The 11222-nt window shown below is 43.2% G+C and overlaps 5 non-coding genes across 5 annotated transcripts; all 5 read right to left on the reverse strand.

Moving 5' to 3' along the window:
- Window positions 1-3332: 3332 nt before the first annotated feature.
- trnar-acg (transfer RNA arginine (anticodon ACG)) lies at window positions 3333-3405 on the reverse strand. The gene has a single exon. It is a non-coding gene; the product is annotated as a tRNA-Arg (tRNA).
- A 1505-nt stretch (window positions 3406-4910) lies between these two features.
- Window positions 4911-4983, reverse strand: trnar-acg (transfer RNA arginine (anticodon ACG)). Its single transcript has one exon. It is a non-coding gene; the product is annotated as a tRNA-Arg (tRNA).
- A 1505-nt stretch (window positions 4984-6488) lies between these two features.
- On the reverse strand, window positions 6489-6561 carry trnar-acg (transfer RNA arginine (anticodon ACG)). The gene has a single exon. It is a non-coding gene; the product is annotated as a tRNA-Arg (tRNA).
- A 1505-nt stretch (window positions 6562-8066) lies between these two features.
- trnar-acg (transfer RNA arginine (anticodon ACG)) lies at window positions 8067-8139 on the reverse strand. Its single transcript has one exon. It is a non-coding gene; the product is annotated as a tRNA-Arg (tRNA).
- Window positions 8140-9644: 1505 nt separating this feature from the next.
- On the reverse strand, window positions 9645-9717 carry trnar-acg (transfer RNA arginine (anticodon ACG)). The gene has a single exon. It is a non-coding gene; the product is annotated as a tRNA-Arg (tRNA).
- Window positions 9718-11222: the final 1505 nt, after the last annotated feature.

An 11222-nucleotide genomic window follows, 5' to 3' on the forward strand; every position in this document is an offset into this window, starting at 1 on the left:
GCAGTCAAACTAATTAGTTCCTGACGCTCCCTGCCGTCGCATTCAGTTAGGACACAATGTTTGTGAAACTCTATGTGATAACCGTTTTGCCAGACTTTTCTTGGACCCATAACACACCTACAAATTACTGTGTGGTACCTTTGACACTCTTAAAGAGACTTTTTCCCATGTAAAACGAGGTAGCCAGGAGTCGAAGCTAGAATCTTCTGATCCGTAGTCAGACGCGTTATCCATTGCGCCACTAGCCCATAGATGGCAGCTCTGTCTGTTCAATTCAATTCACACATATTACACAGACATGGCTTTTGACTGGAAAAATACTCTTTCAACTGTTATGCTTTACTGCACGGCGCCTTGAGGTCTAACCAAACTTTCAGTTATAATGGCACGATAGCATGTTGTGCATGGAAATGCATGGGCACTTAATTATTTTTCACTTAAATTACTCCCAATGCGAAAGTCCTTCATAGAACCATAAATTCACAACAACCACTACCATGCCCGGGATTCAAACCCGGTTTGCTGCGCATGCAGCGCAGAGAACTAAACACCGTACCACCACCACCACAACAACTGTACAGCACACTACCAATCTTTACACAAAACCGTAAACTGTTTAAAACTGCGCACAAGACAAATTGTTTCTGCACATCACTTTCTCCGTTTATATTTCTCTTGATCTGATGTTGTACAACCTTTGTAAAATTCCTGTTGTGTCCAACGTTGAAGTCATTGCAGTTCTCTTCTGATCTATTACCTTTCAAATTTAAGTTCCTTTGCCTAAATTAAAACCTAGTATTTTTGTATAGCTATTTTTGGCCTTTTATGGACAGTTTTCTGCTATTTCTAGATCCTCTATATAAAGTTTTGGATTTCTCTGAGTTTACTTTTGCCTCTGATGTTTCAACAGCCAAAGAGGAAAGAGCAGGCAGAGATATTAGATAGGTTTTTACTGTTGCCTTGGTTTGCTGTTGATTTAGTTTTCCCCAGCAAGAAGCAGGCAGTCGCACTCCTGCCATCGTTGAAGAAAACATAAGAAGAAGTCAACATGCTAACGACTCAAGTCATAAATTAACGCATCCTCCCTGTCGGGGAGTTGAACCCCGGTCTCCCGCGCAACAGGCAGGGATACGAGCCCCTATACTAACGAGGACTCTCTGCAATGGAAAACGTGGGCCTATAGTTTGCTCTTTACCGGACGGTATGCATATAGAGGACCAGAAAAGAGCTTAATGACAGCATAAGCAACGGATGAACTGAGTCGAGATATTCACCAGCAGAGAGTGGAAGTCTCCTTACATCGTGTCCTAACTGGACGCGAATGTGTGACTATCGTGTCGCATCGGACACTCTGTCCACACTGAAACCGTCATGTAAGAAACCGTGTCCCTATCAGCTTTGCGATCGAGAGCAGAATGGAGAAGTTTCTCGTCCGTGACATAGCGCTTTTCAACGCGAGGGACATCAAGTAAATAAAACAGGGCATCCAACAACATTTCAGCTGAAAACAACCCACTGCATCGTACACTACAGCGCTGCGTCATTAGAGGCCATTTGGGAAATTTTTGTAAAAAATAAAGCAGTCAAACTAATTAGTTCCTGACGCTCCCTGCCGTCGCATTCAGTTAGGACACAATGTTTGTGAAACTCTATGTGATAACCGTTTTGCCAGACTTTTCTTGGACCCATAACACACCTACAAATTACTGTGTGGTACCTTTGACACTCTTAAAGAGACTTTTTCCCATGTAAAACGAGCTAGCCAGGAGTCGAAGCTAGAATCTTCTGATCCGTAGTCAGACGCGTTATCCATTGCGCCACTAGCCCATAGATGGCACCTCTGTCTGTTCAATTCAACTCACACATATTACACACACATGGCTTTTGACTAGAAAAATACTCTTTCAACTGTTATGCTTTACTGTACGGCGCCTTGAGGTCTAACCAAACTTTCAGTTATAATGGCACGATAGCATGTTGTGCATGGAAATGCATGGGCACTTAATTATTTTTCACTTAAATTACTCCCAATGCGAAAGTCCTTCATAGAACCAAAAATTCACAACAACCACTACCATGCCCGGGATTCAAACCCGGTTTGCTGCGCCTGCAGCGCAAAGAACTAAACACCGTAACACCACCACAACCACAGTACAGCACACTACCAATCTTTACACAAAACCGTAAACTGTTTAAAACTGCGCACAAGACAAATTGTGTCTGCACATCACTTTCTCCGTTTATATTTCTCTTGATCTGATGTTGTACAACCTTTGTAAAATTCCTGTTGTGTCCAACGTTGAAGTCATTGCAGTTCTCTTCTGATCTATTACCTTTCAAATTTAAGTTCCTTTGCCTAAATTAAAACCTAGTATTTTTGTATAGCTATTTTTGGCCTTTTATGGACAGTTTTCTGCTATTTCTAGATCCTCTATATAAAGTTTTGGATTTCTCTGAGTTTACTTTTGCCTCTGATGTTTCAACAGCCAAAGAGGAAAGAGCAGGCAGAGATATTAGATAGGTTTTTACTGTTGCCTTGGTTTGCTGTTGATTTAGTTTTCCCCAGCAAGAAGCAGGCAGTCGCACTCCTGCCATCGTTGAAGAAAACATAAGAAGAAGTCAACATGCTAACGACTCAAGTCATAAATTAACGCATCCTCCCCGTCGGGGAGTTGAACCCCGGTCTCCCGCGCAACAGGCAGGGATACGAGCCCCTATACTAACGAGGACTCTCTGCAATGGAAAACGTGGGCCTATTGTTTGCTCTTTACCGGACGGTATGCATATAGAGGACCAGAAAAGAGCTTAATGACAGCATAAGCAACGGATGAACTGAGTCGAGAGATATTCACCAGCAGTGAGTGGAAGTCTCCTTACATCGTGTCCTAACTGGAAGCGAATGTGTGACTATCGTGTCGCATCGGACACTCTGTCCACACTGAAACGGTCATGTAAGAAACCGTGTCCCTATCAGCTTTGCGATCGAGAGCAGACTGGAGAAGTTTCTCGTCCGTGACATAGCGCTTTTCAACGCGAGGGACATCAAGTAAATAAAACAGGGCATCCAACAACATTTCAGCTGAAAACAACCCACTGCATCGTGCACTACAGCGCTGCGTCATTTGAGGCCATTTGGGAAATTTTTGTAAAAGATAAAGCAGTCAAACTAATTACTTCCTGACGCTCCCTGCCGTCGCATTCAGTTAGGACACAATGTTTGTGAAACTCTATGTGATAACCGTTTTGCCAGACTTTTCTTGGACCCATAACACACCTGCAAATTACTGTGTGGTACCTTTGACACTCTTAAAGAGACTTTTTCCCATGTAAAACGAGCTAGCCAGGAGTCGAACCTAGAATCTTCTGATCCGTAGTCAGACGCGTTATCCATTGCGCCACTAGCCCATAGATGGCACCTCTGTCTGTTCAATTCAACTCACATATTACACACACATGGCTTTTGACTGGAAAAATACTCTTTCAACTGTTATGCTTTACTGCACGGCGCCTTGAGGTCTAACCAAACTTTCAGTTATAATGGCACGATAGCATGTTGTGCATGGAAATGCATGAGCACTTAATTATTTTTCACTTAAATTACTCCCAATGCGAAAGTCCTTCATAGAACCATAAATTCACAACAACCACTACCATGCCCGGGATTCAAACCCGGTTTGCTGCGCATGCAGCGCAGAGAACTAAACACCGTACCACCACCACCACAACCACTGTACAGCACACTACCAATCTTTACACAAAACCGTAAACTGTTTAAAACTGCGCACAAGACAAATTGTGTCTGCACATCACTTTCTCCGTTTATATTTCTCTTGATCTGATGTTGTACAACCTTTGTAAAATTCCTGTTGTGTCCAACGTTGAAGTCATTGCAGTTCTCTTCTGATCTATTACCTTTCAAATTTAAGTTCCTTTGCCTAAATTAAAACCTAGTATTTTGGTATAGCTATTTTTGGCCTTTTATGGACAGTTTTCTGCTATTTCTAGATCCTCTATATAAAGTTTTGGATTTCTCTGTGTTTACCTTTGCCTCTGATGTTTCAACAGCCAAAGAGGAAAGAGCAGGCAGAGATATTAGATAGGTTTTTACTGTTGCCTTGGTTTGCTGTTGATTTAGTTTTCCCCAGCAAGAAGCAGGCAGTCGCACTCCTGCCATCGTTGAAGAAAACATAAGAAGAAGTCAACATGCTAACGACTCAAGTCATAAATTAATGCATCCTCCCGTCGGGGAGTTGAACCCCGGTCTCCCGCGCAACAGGCAGGGATACTAGCCCCTATACTAACGAGGACTCTCTGCAATGGAAAACGTGGGCCTATTGTTGGCTCTTTACCGGACGGTATGCATATAGAGGACCAGAAAAGAGCTTAATGACAGCATAAGCAACGGATGAACTGAGTCGAGAGATATTCACCAGCAGTGAGTGGAAGTCTCCTTACATCGTGTCCTAACTGGAAGCGAATGTGTGACTATCGTGTCGCATCGGACACTCTGTCCACACTGAAACGGTCATGTAAGAAACCGTGTCCCTATCAGCTTTGCGATCGAGAGCAGACTGGAGAAGTTTCTCGTCCGTGACATAGCGCTTTTCAACGCGAGGGACATCAAGTAAATAAAACAGGGCATCCAACAACATTTCAGCTGAAAACAACCCACTGCATCGTGCACTACAGCGCTGCGTCATTTGAGGCCATTTGGGAAATTTTTGTAAAAGATAAAGCAGTCAAACTAATTACTTCCTGACGCTCCCTGCCGTCGCATTCAGTTAGGACACAATGTTTGTGAAACTCTATGTGATAACCGTTTTGCCAGACTTTTCTTGGACCCATAACACACCTGCAAATTACTGTGTGGTACCTTTGACACTCTTAAAGAGACTTTTTCCCATGTAAAACGAGCTAGCCAGGAGTCGAACCTAGAATCTTCTGATCCGTAGTCAGACGCGTTATCCATTGCGCCACTAGCCCATAGATGGCACCTCTGTCTGTTCAATTCAACTCACATATTACACACACATGGCTTTTGACTGGAAAAATACTCTTTCAACTGTTATGCTTTACTGCACGGCGCCTTGAGGTCTAACCAAACTTTCAGTTATAATGGCACGATAGCATGTTGTGCATGGAAATGCATGAGCACTTAATTATTTTTCACTTAAATTACTCCCAATGCGAAAGTCCTTCATAGAACCATAAATTCACAACAACCACTACCATGCCCGGGATTCAAACCCGGTTTGCTGCGCATGCAGCGCAGAGAACTAAACACCGTACCACCACCACCACAACCACTGTACAGCACACTACCAATCTTTACACAAAACCGTAAACTGTTTAAAACTGCGCACAAGACAAATTGTGTCTGCACATCACTTTCTCCGTTTATATTTCTCTTGATCTGATGTTGTACAACCTTTGTAAAATTCCTGTTGTGTCCAACGTTGAAGTCATTGCAGTTCTCTTCTGATCTATTACCTTTCAAATTTAAGTTCCTTTGCCTAAATTAAAACCTAGTATTTTGGTATAGCTATTTTTGGCCTTTTATGGACAGTTTTCTGCTATTTCTAGATCCTCTATATAAAGTTTTGGATTTCTCTGTGTTTACCTTTGCCTCTGATGTTTCAACAGCCAAAGAGGAAAGAGCAGGCAGAGATATTAGATAGGTTTTTACTGTTGCCTTGGTTTGCTGTTGATTTAGTTTTCCCCAGCAAGAAGCAGGCAGTCGCACTCCTGCCATCGTTGAAGAAAACATAAGAAGAAGTCAACATGCTAACGACTCAAGTCATAAATTAATGCATCCTCCCGTCGGGGAGTTGAACCCCGGTCTCCCGCGCAACAGGCAGGGATACTAGCCCCTATTCTAACGAGGACTCTCTGCAATGGAAAACGTGGGCCTATTGTTGGCTCTTTACCGGACGGTATGCATATAGAGGACCAGAAAAGAGCTTAATGACAGCATAAGCAACGGATGAACTGAGTCGAGAGATATTCACCAGCAGTGAGTGGAAGTCTCCTTACATCGTGTCCTAACTGGAAGCGAATGTGTGACTATCGTGTCGCATCGGACACTCTGTCCACACTGAAACGGTCATGTAAGAAACCGTGTCCCTATCAGCTTTGCGATCGAGAGCAGACTGGAGAAGTTTCTCGTCCGTGACATAGCGCTTTTCAACGCGAGGGACATCAAGTAAATAAAACAGGGCATCCAACAACATTTCAGCTGAAAACAACCCACTGCATCGTGCACTACAGCGCTGCGTCATTTGAGGCCATTTGGGAAATTTTTGTAAAAGATAAAGCAGTCAAACTAATTACTTCCTGACGCTCCCTGCCGTCGCATTCAGTTAGGACACAATGTTTGTGAAACTCTATGTGATAACCGTTTTGCCAGACTTTTCTTGGACCCATAACACACCTGCAAATTACTGTGTGGTACCTTTGACACTCTTAAAGAGACTTTTTCCCATGTAAAACGAGCTAGCCAGGAGTCGAACCTAGAATCTTCTGATCCGTAGTCAGACGCGTTATCCATTGCGCCACTAGCCCATAGATGGCACCTCTGTCTGTTCAATTCAACTCACATATTACACACACATGGCTTTTGACTGGAAAAATACTCTTTCAACTGTTATGCTTTACTGCACGGCGCCTTGAGGTCTAACCAAACTTTCAGTTATAATGGCACGATAGCATGTTGTGCATGGAAATGCATGAGCACTTAATTATTTTTCACTTAAATTACTCCCAATGCGAAAGTCCTTCATAGAACCATAAATTCACAACAACCACTACCATGCCCGGGATTCAAACCCGGTTTGCTGCGCATGCAGCGCAGAGAACTAAACACCGTACCACCACCACCACAACCACTGTACAGCACACTACCAATCTTTACACAAAACCGTAAACTGTTTAAAACTGCGCACAAGACAAATTGTGTCTGCACATCACTTTCTCCGTTTATATTTCTCTTGATCTGATGTTGTACAACCTTTGTAAAATTCCTGTTGTGTCCAACGTTGAAGTCATTGCAGTTCTCTTCTGATCTATTACCTTTCAAATTTAAGTTCCTTTGCCTAAATTAAAACCTAGTATTTTGGTATAGCTATTTTTGGCCTTTTATGGACAGTTTTCTGCTATTTCTAGATCCTCTATATAAAGTTTTGGATTTCTCTGTGTTTACCTTTGCCTCTGATGTTTCAACAGCCAAAGAGGAAAGAGCAGGCAGAGATATTAGATAGGTTTTTACTGTTGCCTTGGTTTGCTGTTGATTTAGTTTTCCCCAGCAAGAAGCAGGCAGTCGCACTCCTGCCATCGTTGAAGAAAACATAAGAAGAAGTCAACATGCTAACGACTCAAGTCATAAATTAATGCATCCTCCCGTCGGGGAGTTGAACCCCGGTCTCCCGCGCAACAGGCAGGGATACTAGCCCCTATACTAACGAGGACTCTCTGCAATGGAAAACGTGGGCCTATTGTTGGCTCTTTACCGGACGGTGTGCATATAGAGGACCAGAAAAGAGCTTAATGACAGCATAAGCAACGGATGAACTGAGTCGAGAGATATTCACCAGCAGTGAGTGGAAGTCTCCTTACATCGTGTCCTAACTGGAAGCGAATGTGTGACTATCGTGTCGCATCGGACACTCTGTCCACACTGAAACGGTCATGTAAGAAACCGTGTCCCTATCAGCTTTGCGATCGAGAGCAGACTGGAGAAGTTTCTCGTCCGTGACATAGCGCTTTTCAACGCGAGGGACATCAAGTAAATAAAACAGGGCATCCAACAACATTTCAGCTGAAAACAACCCACTGCATCGTGCACTACAGCGCTGCGTCATTTGAGGCCATTTGGGAAATTTTTGTAAAAGATAAAGCAGTCAAACTAATTACTTCCTGACGCTCCCTGCCGTCGCATTCAGTTAGGACACAATGTTTGTGAAACTCTATGTGATAACCGTTTTGCCAGACTTCTCTTGGACCCATAACACACCTGCAAATTACTGTGTGGTACCTTTGACACTCTTAAAGAGACTTTTTCCCATGTAAAACGAGCTAGCCAGGAGTCGAACCTAGAATCTTCTGATCCGTAGTCAGACGCGTTATCCATTGCGCCACTAGCCCATAGATGGCACCTCTGTCTGTTCAATTCAACTCACATATTACACACACATGGCTTTTGACTGGAAAAATACTCTTTCAACTGTTATGCTTTACTGCACGGCGCCTTGAGGTCTAACCAAACTTTCAGTTATAATGGCACGATAGCATGTTGTGCATGGAAATGCATGAGCACTTAATTATTTTTCACTTAAATTACTCCCAATGCGAAAGTCCTTCATAGAACCATAAATTCACAACAACCACTACCATGCCCGGGATTCAAACCCGGTTTGCTGCGCATGCAGCGCAGAGAACTAAACACCGTACCACCACCACCACAACCACTGTACAGCACACTACCAATCTTTACACAAAACCGTAAACTGTTTAAAACTGCGCACAAGACAAATTGTGTCTGCACATCACTTTCTCCGTTTATATTTCTCTTGATCTGATGTTGTACAACCTTTGTAAAATTCCTGTTGTGTCCAACGTTGAAGTCATTGCAGTTCTCTTCTGATCTATTACCTTTCAAATTTAAGTTCCTTTGCCTAAATTAAAACCTAGTATTTTGGTATAGCTATTTTTGGCCTTTTATGGACAGTTTTCTGCTATTTCTAGATCCTCTATATAAAGTTTTGGATTTCTCTGTGTTTACCTTTGCCTCTGATGTTTCAACAGCCAAAGAGGAAAGAGCAGGCAGAGATATTAGATAGGTTTTTACTGTTGCCTTGGTTTGCTGTTGATTTAGTTTTCCCCAGCAAGAAGCAGGCAGTCGCACTCCTGCCATCGTTGAAGAAAACATAAGAAGAAGTCAACATGCTAACGACTCAAGTCATAAATTAATGCATCCTCCCGTCGGGGAGTTGAACCCCGGTCTCCCGCGCAACAGGCAGGGATACTAGCCCCTATACTAACGAGGACTCTCTGCAATGGAAAACGTGGGCCTATTGTTGGCTCTTTACCGGACGGTATGCATATAGAGGACCAGAAAAGAGCTTAATGACAGCATAAGCAACGGATGAACTGAGTCGAGAGATATTCACCAGCAGTGAGTGGAAGTCTCCTTACATCGTGTCCTAACTGGAAGCGAATGTGTGACTATCGTGTCGCATCGGACACTCTGTCCACACTGAAACGGTCATGTAAGAAACCGTGTCCCTATCAGCTTTGCGATCGAGAGCAGACTGGAGAAGTTTCTCGTCCGTGACATAGCGCTTTTCAACGCGAGGGACATCAAGTAAATAAAACAGGGCATCCAACAACATTTCAGCTGAAAACAACCCACTGCATCGTGCACTACAGCGCTGCGTCATTTGAGGCCATTTGGGAAATTTTTGTAAAAGATAAAGCAGTCAAACTAATTACTTCCTGACGCTCCCTGCCGTCGCATTCAGTTAGGACACAATGTTTGTGAAACTCTATGTGATAACCGTTTTGCCAGACTTCTCTTGGACCCATAACACACCTGCAAATTACTGTGTGGTACCTTTGACACTCTTAAAGAGACTTTTTCCCATGTAAAACGAGCTAGCCAGGAGTCGAACCTAGAATCTTCTGATCCGTAGTCAGACGCGTTATCCATTGCGCCACTAGCCCATAGATGGCACCTCTGTCTGTTCAATTCAACTCACATATTACACACACATGGCTTTTGACTGGAAAAATACTCTTTCAACTGTTATGCTTTACTGCACGGCGCCTTGAGGTCTAACCAAACTTTCAGTTATAATGGCACGATAGCATGTTGTGCATGGAAATGCATGAGCACTTAATTATTTTTCACTTAAATTACTCCCAATGCGAAAGTCCTTCATAGAACCATAAATTCACAACAACCACTACCATGCCCGGGATTCAAACCCGGTTTGCTGCGCATGCAGCGCAGAGAACTAAACACCGTACCACCACCACCACAACCACTGTACAGCACACTACCAATCTTTACACAAAACCGTAAACTGTTTAAAACTGCGCACAAGACAAATTGTGTCTGCACATCACTTTCTCCGTTTATATTTCTCTTGATCTGATGTTGTACAACCTTTGTAAAATTCCTGTTGTGTCCAACGTTGAAGTCATTGCAGTTCTCTTCTGATCTATTACCTTTCAAATTTAAGTTCCTTTGCCTAAATTAAAACCTAGTATTTTGGTATAGCTATTTTTGGCCTTTTATGGACAGTTTTCTGCTATTTCTAGATCCTCTATATAAAGTTTTGGATTTCTCTGTGTTTACCTTTGCCTCTGATGTTTCAACAGCCAAAGAGGAAAGAGCAGGCAGAGATATTAGATAGGTTTTTACTGTTGCCTTGGTTTGCTGTTGATTTAGTTTTCCCCAGCAAGAAGCAGGCAGTCGCACTCCTGCCATCGTTGAAGAAAACATAAGAAGAAGTCAACATGCTAACGACTCAAGTCATAAATTAATGCATCCTCCCGTCGGGGAGTTGAACCCCGGTCTCCCGCGCAACAGGCAGGGATACTAGCCCCTATACTAACGAGGACTCTCTGCAGTGGAAAACGTGGGCCTATTGTTGGCTCTTTACCGGACGGTATGCATATAGAGGACCAGAAAAGAGCTTAATGACAGCATAAGCAACGGATGAACTGAGTCGAGAGATATTCACCAGCAGTGAGTGGAAGTCTCCTTACATCGTGTCCTAACTGGAAGCGAATGTGTGACTATCGTGTCGCATCGGACACTCTGTCCACACTGAAACGGTCATGTAAGAAACCGTGTCCCTATCAGCTTTGCGATCGAGAGCAGACTGGAGAAGTTTCTCGTCCGTGACATAGCGCTTTTCAACGCGAGGGACATCAAGTAAATAAAACAGGGCATCCAACAACATTTCAGCTGAAAACAACCCACTGCATCGTGCACTACAGCGCTGCGTCATTTGAGGCCATTTGGGAAATTTTTGTAAAAGATAAAGCAGTCAAACTAATTACTTCCTGACGCTCCCTGCCGTCGCATTCAGTTAGGACACAATGTTTGTGAAACTCTATGTGATAACCGTTTTGCCAGACTTCTCTTGGACCCATAACACACCTGCAAATTACTGTGTGGTACCTTTGACACTCTTAAAGAGACTTTTTCCCATGTAAAA

Source organism: Lampris incognitus, chromosome 3 (assembly GCF_029633865.1).
Source record: "Lampris incognitus isolate fLamInc1 chromosome 3, fLamInc1.hap2, whole genome shotgun sequence".
Lineage (NCBI taxonomy): Eukaryota > Metazoa > Chordata > Actinopteri > Lampriformes > Lampridae > Lampris > Lampris incognitus.